The sequence below is a fragment of the Molothrus ater genome, chromosome 13, assembly GCF_012460135.2.
Source record: "Molothrus ater isolate BHLD 08-10-18 breed brown headed cowbird chromosome 13, BPBGC_Mater_1.1, whole genome shotgun sequence".
Lineage (NCBI taxonomy): Eukaryota > Metazoa > Chordata > Aves > Passeriformes > Icteridae > Molothrus > Molothrus ater.
Genome location: NC_050490.2, coordinates 13786359 through 13800713, shown reverse-complemented (window position 1 = coordinate 13800713; position 14355 = coordinate 13786359).

Genomic DNA, 14355 nt, shown 5'->3' with positions numbered 1-14355 from the left:
CGCTGTTAATTAGGCTGATTTCAGAAGTGCTCACTGCAAAATTAAACTGAGCTGCCAGCCCCACACCAAACCTGCCTGCCTCCATTAGTTCTTATATCCCCTCATGTCCAAATCAATAGTATTATGTACTAGTAAATACTCAGGGTTTCATAAGTCTGAAGTCTGATTTAGAGTGTTGTTTCAGCCACAGAAATGAGCCCCTGGGGTCTGTTGTTTAGCTGTTGATTTTTCCGTGTCCCAAAGGAGAGTTTCAAAGCACTTTCGAAGCGCTTTTCACAAGGGCATTAGCAAACAGACCATTGCCAAGGCCCTGGGAGAGCAGATATTGTTGCATCCAAGTGGGAAAGTTTCCTTTTGTTCTCCTCCCCGTTTTCTCCATGCCAGTGAAAATCAAGAAGAAAAAAAGTAGCATATTCATGCAAATCTTTACCTTCTACTGAATTCCAGTGACAACCAGAAAGACCATTTTCAGCTACTGACTCCAAATTCCTTTTTTTTTCTGTAGTTAACATTTCAGTCTTTTAAATTAGAAGATAAACAAAAAGTGTACTTTAATGTGCATTTAATGTGTATTTATTTTTAGTGTATTTACATGTATTGTACTTTTTTTTTTCACTGTAAAACCCTTTTCCATTAAAAAATATTCACTGTAAAATTTTAACTGTAATAGTTTCTTTACTTCTATAAAGATTAAGTTTCAGGAAAGAAACTGACTCAGGTACCAGGTAACTGACATGCCAGAACAATTAGACTTGATGAGAAGCTCTGGGATAACACTTTTTTTTAGAAAAGTGAGGTGGTAATTTTGAATTCCAGGATGAAATCAAAGTATTGACACCCAGAGCAAATCCCTTCCACACACCCCAGGGACAGAGAGACTGAAACCTGCTTCTCTGAGTGCTGGATATAAGGTGAACAGTTTTGGTTATTTCCTCAAGCTTCAGGATTCCCTTCTTTTCCCACAAGAGACCAGAAAATCTGAGGGATGTGAATTAAAACCCATTTCACACACAAAGGAGAGACAGATGTTCTGTGTCCTTTTTAATGAGTTTTTAGAGGCAGCTGGAAAATACTGGCTTTTAGAGCAGGGTCCAAGCACCTTTCTTCAGAGGTATCCTAACACTGATCCTTGCTGCCTGTTTAGTTGTGACTCTCTATATATTGTTCAGACCACCAAATTAAGGACTTCTCCAAATCCAAGGAATCCTACTGCCACCCACAAGAAGTTTTACATAAGCAAAAAACAAGGATTAGATCATTAAAATGGAAGTGAAGAGGAGGCCTTATTATGTGGTGTCTACCTGGATGGTGTCTTTAAATTAGAGTGATTTGCTCCCTAAATCTCTGTGATCCCAGGGATTATGCAATTATATAACAGGCCTTGCTCAGGGGGCCCTTATTCCAGGTGACTTTTTAAATGTTTCATATGAAATTGGACAAGTAATGAAACCAAAGCAATCAGAAGAGGGGTTTGGTGGCTCAGAGGGAGCATTGAGCCTTCTCCTCTATATCTACAGATCTTCTCACCTGTTCTTAACTCCCTGAAAGCACTGTGCTGTGGAGGTGCTGTGCCAGAAAATGCAAAAATGGAAGCTTTGTTATCAATTACAGCCTGTTATCAATTTACAGCCCAGAATTTATTGGTGGAAACACGTCCACACATCTGCAATTCCTATAAACCATAAATCTAGTTTGTTTCTGATGCCCCATTGTAATTGCAACCCCCCTGCTTTCCATCAGGAGATGCTAAAGTGGCTCCTGGAGGAGGGGAGAGGGGCTGTGTGGGGTGTTAATCAGAGATACCAGGCTCTGACCTCCCAGGCATTGGGGAAAGGGGGACTGGGGGAGACAGCTCTGGTGGCAGCTGGACAGAAAAGCCAGGTCCTTGTCCCCAAATCACTGTGCATTGGGGGCTCCCAGGCAGCTGTGGAGGTGTTCAGAGGATGCTGCATGGAGTATGGAGCTGCTGCATCCCACATGTGTGATCCAAGGTGCTGATCAGAGGCTTGGAAGCTCAGGCACCTCCAGATTTTGCTCCACATTAATTAAATGCTATGTACATCTCGTGTAATTAAAAGCAAGAGCAACTCTTCTCCTTCTCAGTGCACAGGCTCCACTCCAGTGTTGTAAACACACTTGAGATTGGAGCTGGGCCTTTTGCTGGCTGAACTTCCTGCTTTTATTTCATGTTTAATGCTGCTTATAGATACTACCTGTGCTGTGCAGCAGCCAGGGGGTTTATCTTAATTAAATGTTGCTATGGAAACAGCACATCAAGCAGAGGATGGTGTTTCTAGGGAGGGAGGGAAGGAGCTGCTTGTAGCAGAGAGGTGCGTGGCTGATTTGAAGGGACAAGGATTTGCAGAATTGTGTTTTTGTAAAGTTACCAGAGCCTGGGAAAGTCTCCTGTGTTCCTGTGTCCTTTTCCTTCCTATGGCTGATAGTTCCTGACTGCATCAATCCTCTCCTCTGAGCCCTGTGAGAAACACCAGTTCTTTAGTAGATCAAGTAATCTTGTCTTCTCCTTGAAATGTTCCCAAATTCACAGCCCAAACAGCCTAGAATCAGCTCTGAACAAGTAAAATCGTGGTATTACAGCTGAACACTGAGAAGACAGAAACTAGAGCTCTGTCCCTGGTGAAAAATGGGAGGCTTGACCCTTTGCAAGGGAGCATAGTCAGACTAATATGTGCAGATATCCCTGAAGTCCTGCCTTGGTTATGCAAAGAGCTGGTTTAAGCCTTTTTTATATGTGTTGCTTTTCCTCCTTCTCTGATTGTAGCAACAGCTAAGATACCTGGCTTGACAGCACAGGAATAAAAGTAATTGCAAAACATTTGATGTAACTGAAGAATCACTTTACAGGGCAATTTTGAGGAAATATATAGGTCTTATTTAGGATAAGCCCCTGAACCAATCTGTGGTTTATCGAACTGGAGCTATGAAACAGAGGAGCAATCATCCAAAGTACACACAGATGAAACCAGACTCTTTCCAGGTTGCCTTCCTTATATCTAAGCTGAGATGTTTCAGGGTCATGAAGTATTTCAATAATTTTAAGATTAAGATTCCTAAAGATTCCTATCTTAGAGAATTTCATGGAGGAAGTATCTGCATAGTCACTTTGGACCTGCTGTCTAGAAATGTATTTCCCTTCCACACAGCAAGCCTTAATCTGACTCCACTCATGCTCATGCTCATGCTCAGAGTAAAAAAAAAAAAAAAAAAAAAAAAAAGGAACTAGAGTACATTTGGGATTGAAGCACAGCCACCAAGTTCCCTTTCATGCAGCCCAGGAGTAAATGGGGGATCTCTCTACAGAGAGCAGGTGGATAATTGGTCATTGCACACATAAGCCTGTTCTGACTTTGCAATCTATCCAGATGTTTTTGAGTATGTGTGATACCCCAAGTGAGATCAGAGCTCTGTGCATAGTAAGGAACATTTCCTTCTCTGAAGGACATGTTGTATGAAGGGGCCCGAAAGACAAAGGATAAGAGAAAAAAGTATTAAAGTATTATGGTAATATTTTCCCTGTTTCACAGATGAAACTACTCAGGAACTGACTTTAGCTGGGTTCTGTGAGGTTTTGCAGGGCTGAGTCTGTATGATGGCTCTGAGCCAGCACCTCAGGTCAGGAATGAAATCTTGCAGCCAACTTTAATTTCTGTTATTTTGTCAGTCAAATTCTCTCCCAAATAGTTCCCCAAACCTATACCCCTCATTTTCATCTAGCTCCAGTAGAGATCCTCAGGTCTACTCAGGTCAGGGATCTGAGTAGCTGCTGCTGAGAGAGGCAATATCAAACCAGGGTGGATCATTAAGAGATGAAAAATCTCATAAACCTATCATCCATTTGTCCATCCATCCATCCATCCATCCATCATCCATCCATCCATCCATCCATCCACTTTTATCTCTCCTCCTCGAATCTGGATGCAGATCAGCCATGCCACCTCCTTATCAATTAAGGAAGAACAGATTCATGGTCTGATAAATTCAGCAAGTACCATGTAAGCTCTAATTGGTGGGCATGATCCACTCGCTTTGCATTAATTCCAAAAGGTTCTGCTGATCTTATCACACATTGTGTGCTCTTTTTGTTTTAATCATCCCCACCCCCATTGCATTGAAATTTTTTGCTGTGACAAGCCTAGCTCTGAAGCAAGCACGTCACTGCTTTCATTGACACTGAAAAATCCTGTCTTGTTAATAGTATAAATGGACTTGGGGCTTTGCCTTCCAGCTTAATTCAAGAGTGCTATCGGCATGAGTGGGTTATAAAAGCTCTTTTTCAGGATAAAAGACAGTTCCTCACCAGAAAAAAAAAAGAGCTCAAACATCTTTATGACATCCCAGTGCAAAAAACAATTGAAAAGGATTGTCATAAAAGCAAGCATGTCAGTTGTGAACTTTACTGAATTGAGTCTAATGCAAAATTCATGCCGAGGTGTCACAAGTGAAAGGCAGTTTATTAATCCAACTTATCTGGAGCTGGTAGGCAGCAGTCATGGTAAATTAAGATCGTATGAATATTCCCCTGGGCTCATTTGGGTTCCTATTCAGGACCCCTTTTGTGAGTGCAGCGGGGGCAAAAGGGTCTTTTGGACCTAAAGCAGCCTTCTCTTCCTTTCCCTCCAACACATCTTTTCATACTTGTCACACAGTGGGTGCTTTGGGGCTAAGTGAAGCATGATGTCTTTGCTGTCTGACTGCTCAGGATGCAACACCCAGCTAACCATGTCATGCTGCTTTATTCCAGTCATGCATTAGAAAGCATTTTATTTCTCCATTACGTTTGGTGCGTTCCCAGGATAACTTTCCCTACTGGGAAGAAGCTGTAGGGAGGATGGGGTTCTTAGACTCCTTTCTCACATGCTGTCCTGATTTTGAAATGTCTTATTTTCCCCACAGAAAATGGCAAACTGGCTCAGAGCTGGTGTGAATGGAAGAATTGCTCCAGTGAATGTCTGTCTGCTGGGAAAACAGCAGAGCACCTATAGAAAGAACATAGTGGGCTTGTTCAGCACAACAGCCTTTTCAGAGGAAACCTCAAACACCCTAAAGCAGCAGTGGCGTGGGACCAATGCCTTCCAAAAGGACGAGGGGAAGGAGGAATTAAAACGGTTTCAATTAAAAATGGAGCAGGCTTGCAAGCTGTCTCCATTGTCTGCTGGTGCTCTTGGGTAGTACTCAAAGTAGATAGTGATGAGATTGACAGGTCTAGCCAGGAAAATGGCCCCTCCAGTGCTGGAAAATGACATCAAACCCCTTAGAACCGGGATGAAACCCACCCCCTTGGAGGTTTAGGCTAACAGCAGGGTCGGGATTTCCCCAGAACCATGTGGGAAGTAGGAGGGCTCTAAATGTGGCTGGCTAAGGGATACAAGGCCAAATTTAGCCTTACCAGAAGCCAGACCAATGCTGCTCATTTCTAACTGGGCTGAAGCAGCTCAAACTGGCCGAGAGTGACAGTAAGAGAGGAGATGAAGGCTGAGGAGCTGCTGGGAGGTGAAGGAGTTAGAGTGGATGTTTACTGGGGAGGTGGGTTGCAGCAGGAGAGCCACAGCAGAGATGTGGTTTACTGAGCTCTTGAGGGCTTGAAAAAACTTCTGCAGAGGGAAGAGTACCTCAGCTTATTGAAACTGAAGTGATGAAGAGCCTGAAAGAAAGAACAGCCTCTGGAGTTGGTATCCTGGTATAAGTGTTGCTGGAAGATGACCTGCATCTATTAAAAAGATGTTAAGTTGATCCCTTTCTGTCATGTTTATGGATGTTACCCAGAGTGGCTTTTATCAGATGTGCATTTGGCTCAGCACTGAAGGATAATTGCAGCTAAATAGTCTATGAAATGAGATCTACAAATGCTATAGAGTGTGAGCTGGCCAAATTCTGTCCCCATTTACATCCATGAGGTTTCTCTGATATCTGTGATGGCAGAATTTGTTTGAGATGCTATGGAGGGTAGACAGGAACACACTTCATGATTATGACAGTGACCTGCTTTGTGTCAGCTTTTCCAATGACTCATTTCATGATTTTTGGAATGTCACTTAACTTTTCTGTGCTGTGATTTACTCAGCTCTGCTTATTCATGTTGGCCTGTCTTACATGAGGAAATTGCTCTCAGAATTCCTTGGGCACCATGCATGGAGGTTTTGCAAACCACGGAGCACAGACAATTGCAGCTGGGAGCAAAAATAAGCAAAATGTACTTGAAATGTGCCACTAAATGATTTCTCTCACCTTTACTTGCTGAAGCCACTGAAGTGTGACAGCCAGTAGAAAAAGAAAACATAATAGCAGGTTGGTCTTCCTTGGCCCCAGTCATGCAAAGATTTAGAATTTACTTCTCTAACTGTGTGTAAATCTAAAATATGAATAATATGAATGCTTTTTTTTTTTTCTTTTTTTTTTTTTTTTTTTTTTTTTCAGGATGGAGATTTTACACTCCAGATTAAGGATAGTCTTGAAACGTGCTGGCACGAGACCTTGATACAGGCTGGACTCCAAGGCACAGCTGATGCCATGTGCCCCCATTTTCTGCGAGATGGGAAAAGACACAGAACACCCTCACCTGCCTGAACTCCGAGTGGGCTGTTGCTTGTCCGGTTTAATCCCTGCGCCCTGGCGAGCTGACGGAGTGGCAGAACGACAGAACGACAGAACGACAGAACGACAGAACGACACGCGGCTCAGCCTTTGCATGCGCTGGTGCTGGAGCGGTCCCGGCGCTCGCAGCATCCCGCTGGCCCTGCGGTGCCTCGGGCTGCCCGTGTCTCCTTGTCCCCGTGTCCCCGCTCCGTGGCTCTGTCCCCACAAGATGGCACTCGCCGCCAGCGCATCCCTGTGTCCTGGCACGGCTCGGCTCCCAAGGCAAGCAGCTCCGCTCCCGGGAGACAGAATCACAGCACCACAGAGTCACAGCACCACAGAGTCACAGCACCACAGAATCACAGCATCACAGAGTCACAGCACCACAGAGTCACAGTATCACAGAATCACAGCACCACAGAATCACAGCACTACAGAATCACAGCATCACAGAATCACAGCACCACAGAATCACAGCATCACAGAATCACAGCACCACAGAATCACAGTATCACAGAATCACAGCATCACAGAATCACAGCACTACAGAATCACAGCATCACAGAATCACAGCACCACAGAATCACAGCATCACAGAATCACAGCACCACAGAGTCACAGCACCACAGAGTCACAGCATCACAGAATCACAGCACCACAGAGTCACAGCATCACAGAATCACAGCACCACAGAATCACAGCACCACAGAATCACAGCATCACAGAATCACAGCATCACAGAATCACAGCATCACAGAATCACAGCATCACAGAATCACACCCCCAGCCCTGAGGGGCATCCACACAGGGTCATGGAGTCCTGCACAGGAACACCCAAAATCCCACCAAATGTCCCACAGCGTTGTCCAAATACATCTTGAGCTTTGTCTCTGCCTGGGGCAGCCTGTTCCAGTGCTCACCACGCTCTGGGTGAAGAACCTTTTCCCAATATCCATCCTAAGCCTCCCTGGACCCATTCCGGAGTTCCCTCGGCTCCTCTCGCTGGTCGCACAGAGCAGAGATCGGAGCTGTCCCTCCCGAGAAGCTGCAGCTCTGCCCTCACTCACTCTCCTCCTCTCCAGTGCTCTCAGCTTCTTCCCCTCCAGATCCTCCACCATCTTCACAGCCCTCCTTTGGCACTCTCTGACAGCTTGAATGCCTCCTTATCCTGTGGCACCCAAAAGGAGCCAGGAGGATGGAAAGGCAGTTTGCCATAGGGGGTCTGCTGGGGAGCTTCCCCACGTTTTCAGCACAGGCATACCTCTAATATCTGCATTTTTCCCTGAAACAGAGATGACACCAGGACCCTCCCTGTGGAGAAAGGGATTTCTCTCCCCTTCTCACTGTGCATATTTTAGCTCCTGGGGCAATTCTTCCAAATGAAGGGAACTGAAATAGGTATCTCTGCTCACTCCAGCTGTCAGACTGGCCCCTCCTGGCAAGGGTACCCTGAACCACTGCATTTACCTTCAGCTGCAATGCTCCTCTCTCCTTTGGAAACCCCTCGTTGGGTTGAAGAACATTAAAGCATTTCTGAGATAGAGCATTTTAGATCTAGTAGTGCAGAAATTGTGATTTCAGCATTTCTCTGTAGACTGTGATTTTAGAATCACTTTCCACTGGAGGAATTGGCCACATAAATAAGAAAAACACATAATAATTTAGGTGGCAAGCTTAATTACATTATTATTTTCGTTCTCGTAAATGTGTATAACCTACAGTGGAATATTCAGTAAAATTATAGCTTGGGCACTGCAGAGATTTCCTTATCACTAAAAATATGCTCTAACTGTTCTTAAAGAAAGGTTTAGTAAATTGGCTCTAAAGTACAGGAAATTGGTTTAGCTCTTTCTGTGGAATATTTGTCTTAAGAAGCACATCACGGGAAGCAGGGCTAAAAAGAGTCACTAAGGTCTGAAACACATGAACTCCTGCAGCAGCAATATTATCAACACCTCTAAAAGAACTTATGGGACTTAATTTTCCTACAGATTCTCTGGAAGATTATCAAGAAATTGATTTATGAGTTGAAATACCCATGCCATTATAATTTGTTGCTGCAATACAGGATTGCAGTTACTTGTGTTACTACAAGTCAGAATCTCTGTTCTATCTCTAGTATTTTTCAGTGTCTACAATAAAATACTCTGAAGAAGAGATACAGACCAGGGTAGATTTTGCTAGTTGTCCAGTGCAATGGGGTGAGATGTTTCAGGGCATCAGTTCCAGAATGCAATAGCAGGAATATGTTATGAATTTGCTTTTTCTCTCCCGATAATTGCGGCTTTACAGATGTCTCAGTGACTGAAATTTTAAAATGTTGTCAGACAATTCAGGCTACTTATAGCCAAAATGGAAGCATCCAAAATTATTTACTGTTTGGTGATCTATATGTAAATAACTTGGACTCCCAAAATTATTGTTTTCCATGAGTTAGGCTGCTTCTCCCCAGATCATCCATATTTGCATCCACACACCTTACTTTACCTTACTAAGCTGAATTGACAAGCCAACACCTGCTCAGATGCAATAGCCAAAATAATTCCTTAGTCCTTTGGCTGGTGTATTTTGTGCCACAATGCCTTTAGTCAGGCTGGAGGGTAAAAGTGCCACGGGGACAAATACATGGGTTTTTTTCCACAGAAGGGCAGGATAAGCAGAATTCTTGCATCCTTAGTTCCCTCCAGCGGCTTCCAGCACTAATTATACTCCCATGAAGAACTCAGAAAATCAGTCAGACTTCTTGTAGAAGAGCATCTGAGTTGGCATATCCCTCCCAGGTTATTAAATAAAAGCTACACTCTATTGTTTTTGCCTCCTGTTTGAGTTACAGAAAAGATGAGGTAGTGCTTGAATGCTTCCTACAGGAGATATTTAAAGAGTCAGAGAACTTTTCTCATTGTACTTCTCTGCTTCCTTAATCGAACATCAACATCCTAGTTAATGTGCAGTTTCCAAGGCAAACTCAGTTTTGATCAAGTTGTGCTAACTTTGAAAAGCTGACTGACTCCAGCTTAAAATGGATGCACTGAAAGGAGCATGAAAGGCCTTTTTTATCAGTGTTGAAGGAAGTAGTTCAAAAGCAGAGATGGTTTCTTTCTGAAGACAAAGAAGCTCTTTCTCACCCACCTCGTGCCATGAAAGAGATGCTTTGCAACTAACTGCCCATCAGAGAAGAATTTGATGAACTGGAGATGAAGTGATAGTGCATTGGGAATTGTATTACTATAGCTGGAGTAAAGAAAATTCATTGTAAGAAAACGCCCCCTCTTGCCCCCCAAGTGTCCTCTTGCTTCAGTCCTTTTTTGATTTGTGTTTTTCTTCCCCTCTTTGGCTGTCAATCAGTGTTTTCCTTTATGGCTGAACAGAGTGAACTTCTGGCGTTCTCCTTTCCATTTCCTGCTGTGAATAACCCTGGACAGGGACAGGGGAGGGAGAGAGAAATATAGAGGCAGAAATTCTACCAGCTGTTGAGGCAACCAGGATTAGAGCCTTAATTTGGAGACACAAACTTTTTACATGGGTGAGGCAATTATTGGTGGAATAGAGCTTTTTAGAAGGCAGAATCCCTAGTGACTTGATTTCCATCAGTTCCTAAATGAATATTTAATTGTTGCCTATTAAGATGCTCGTTATCTATAAAGCAGACAAAACCACTGTTGCTGGGTTTGCCAGCTGGTGAAATTGGTGACATGTTAGATTAGAGCAATGGACCATGACTATGCTGGAGTGGCCTGGTAGATTATAAACATTCAGGAGAACAGTTTGCCTTTGCTAACATCCACAAGATACAGATCCTTAAACCAATGGGACCGTAAGAGACTGATTTAAATTGCTGCTCTTCCTGCCAGGGAAAAGATACCCTTAAAATTTACTGGCTTTTTCAGAATGGGCATTTAAGACAATTGAAGTTCTGAGGTCCCTCTCTGGGTTAGATTTCCCTTTCTATGTTAAACTTAGGGAGATAACTTCATCTCTCTACCAGTGTCCTACCTAAGATTTTTTTTGCTTAAATAGCTTTAAAAATGGGAAGAGATAGCACAGACACACAAATACACACAGAGCAGCACAAGAGCATATGAAGTGTTCTCATACAAATTGTTAAAGGCAATATCACACTGAAGTTTGCAGAAATGTTACCTACATATGATTTGGTAATGAGGAAAATTAGTCACTGGAATGAACTAACAAGGGAATTTGTAGTTTCTTCACCTGAAAATCTCTTCAGTTCCCAGACCAGATGCTTGGACAGCTTTGACAGGCAAAAATTTTTATACTCAACAGAAATACCAGGGTTGAATTCAATGGTTGGAATCTATGGGACTTTAGACAGCGATATTTTGTGTTTTCAGTTAAGGTTCTTGGGATCTTCCTCTTCCCTGGTTTTATATCTGACATAGATCAAATGGCACCCAGGAACCCATTTGAAAGGAGCACACATGACCTTGAACAACCAGGTGCAAGGGTTACTGGGATCAGAGCAAAGAGCAAATTCCCCCTTCATTTTGGGTGCTGGTCTAGGTCTGAAGGGCAGCAGGCTCTGAAATAAAGATAACAAAGCCCAATAGCAAAGACAGGAAGGAGTAGGTGCAATGTCCTTCTACTGTTCTTTCTAGCTAGAGGCAATGCAAGCAAAATCATCTCCTGCTACTTGATCTGAATTTGCATAATATCAGATTGTATCCATTAACCAGCTTGATATACTTCACCCCTCCAATACGTTTATTTAATGTATTTAATTCCTTTTGATGCATGAACAGTGAAAAAGCATCCTGATATGAGTTCTGAGTGACATGTCAATTATTTAAAATTACACCCAGGCTGCACTGTAATCAGCTTATCCCACCTTTCAGCAACAGCTTGTTATTAAAGATAACCATCACTTTGCTTCTCTTCAGGCCCCCTTCCTGCTCTTTAAAGAGCTCAGGAAGTCCAGGTGCTGGGTATAGTGCCTGAGGCATTTGTAGCCCTGGCAATTTTTGACCAAAGCCAGGAGGATTTTAAGGGATTTAGGATTCCCATGAAGAAGGGTCCTGAATATCCCATCCCTTTTTACGGAATCGAGGGTTGACAAGCATCTGTGTCAGAGCCAACTCTAGCTAAAACAAATTACCATGGGAAGGAAAGTGTATTTCCAGAGGATGTGAAGGGTAGAAACTGAATCTGTGCCTCCTGTCAGTGTTCTCCTTCACCTCAGACAGGCCTGCTCCCGTGTGTAGCTGGTGAGGGACTGGCTCAGAGGGTGGGAAAGCAGCAACCAGGGGGAGAATGCTTCTTCCCCCAGTTCCTGTCCATGTTCTGGCCATGCTCTGCAGGCTTTGGGAGCCTTCCAGTAGCTTATTTGTTCCCATGTATCAGCCAGCTGAAGCATCTTACCATCCCCTTGAAATCCTGCCCACACCAGCCCTCCTACACACACCCTTTGATTCCAGCTGCAGATGGGAACGAGAGAGGAAAAGGGCAAAATCGTGGTGGTGAGGAGGTGGAGATCAGAGACACAGATGAAACAAAAGGTCTAATTATGTGTGCCCTCTGCTCTGGAGCTGCAGCCCGGGCTTTGTGATGCACATGGTTGTACAATGGCCTCCAAGTTTATAAAAGGAGCATATGCTCTCCCAGCCAGTGCTGGGGAAGAGCTCTTGCCATCCCCTAACCCCATAAGATGGTTAATGGCAGCATCTGCTACACTCACACACTTCTACTTATTAACAAAAATACATAGGCTTCCATTTGAAGTTAAAGTGACACATTTAATAGTATCTTTCAGAGCTTGTTAAGGCTCAATGAGGACTTGATAGTCACAATAAGTTTGCATAATAAAAATTTTGGTCCTGATGTTAAAGTACTACACACTATGCAACATGCATACAGATGAGGGAAAGAGGAAACCTCTGAATAATCCCTTCCTCTGCCTTCCTGGAGCAGCAGCAGAGGCGTCAGTCAGGGGCACAGATCTCCAATCTGTGTAAAGGCAGGAGCAGCATTTATTTCTGCCACAGGGTTATATGTGCACCCAAGTACCTGCATTACTTGATAAGGAGGGCAAAAGTGTAGGGAAGATGAGAGTCTGAGTGGTCAGCTTTTTCTCTGGATGTACTTTCATTACAACTCTGAAAAAATCTTAATATTAACTGCAAAAGCAAAAGGGGGCTTCTGAGGATTGGATTGTGAAAGTGGGTTCCAGGGTTTGTGTGAATTTGGAAAGTTAGTTCTGATTTATGCAGGTTAGGAATTGCAATATTTTTTCACTGGGATAAACTTAAAGTTAGTAAGGTCCCCTCTAACCCCAAAATGACAATGTTTCCACACATTTACTATTCATTACCAATGCACAATGTGATGGGTAGACAAAAATATGTAGCTTAAATTAATGATAATTTTCAATGTTAAGGGAACCAAAATAATTTTAAACCACTTTTTTTTTTCTTTTTTTTTCACCATATTTCTATACTTATGCACTTGTGTCAGCTCAGGCACTGGAGAAACCTGTTTCAGTTTCTGTTTCATGTCAGTTTTGGTATCTGCTCCTCATTGCTTTTGGCAACTGGTTCTCCAAACTAGATCTGAATTTTCTTCTATGGGTATCATGTTTATCTGATTCCTCAAATTAAAAGTTACAGCAGAATTTGTGAAGTGGGAGGCTTGCTATTTTTAATAACATGTCACTAGCTATTAAACTTTCAGAAAATCTAGGAGGTTTTCATGCTTTTTATGGGTAATGTTGTGTTTTAAAACACTAAGTGATAGTTCTCTCTTGACAAAGAGCAAATAACATTTTGTATTAATGGAAAATCCTCCAAAGCTTTTGTCTTTCCCATATATTTAGTAAAGCTTAAACAAAATATAATCCTTGTAGTGTGTTTCATGGCTTATTTTCACACTAAATACCGTTTTATTTTAACTAAATGCTTTTGTGTCATTGCATGCTACTAAAAATAAAACCATAAAAAGCAACTGTGCTACATAGTACAGGCTCCTTTGTTCTCAGTGCTGCAAGGTTTGATGTCTGCACTAAAGATAAATTCACCATGCTTAGAAAAGAAAAAAAAGTTCTCACTTTAGGAGGAAAGATGCATTTCGAAAAGTCTTGTGTTGACCTCTACTTTGAAGAGCAGGGCAGCTTTTCATCTATTCTCCTGTCCAAGGCCAAATTTCTCCTCTCTGGCTGAGCTGTAGATTTCACCTGGAAGGGTTTTTTCCCCATGTGTGGCTCCCTGAGGGATATCTGCTGACACACAGCAAAGCCACCAAAGGCCTGTGGTTTTCCTGCTGGTGTTGGAGGGCATCAGCTGTGGGAGCATCCTTGTGCTGATGGAGCTGCTGCCCAACAGAACATGGCTGGAGCCTTTTGTGGCTGTGATCCCCCATTCCAGCCCAGCTCTAGGAAGGAAGATCCAACACTAAGGAATCTTCAAGGAAGATCCAACACTAAGCAGTAATTTTCTCTGTCGTGTCTGAGCTGCACCATTTCCCCTGGGGAAGGCTGAGGAATGCATTGATCAGCAGCTTGATTTTTCATTGGGTAAAACAGAGCCAAACCCTACCTGGGACCTATTGAAGCAGGTATTTTTATAGTACCCATGTGCTTGCACACACACTCATGTTGAGGCAGCCTCAACTAACTCTAAAAATGACCTTTAAGCAGTGAACAGAGCTCTGCTCCCCCCTCAGCAAGGTGATGCCTTGGAGGAGTCATAGTATGGACATGGGGGAGCTGGCAAAGCTTCACTGCCATCCAGATTGCTGCCTCAAATTTATGCT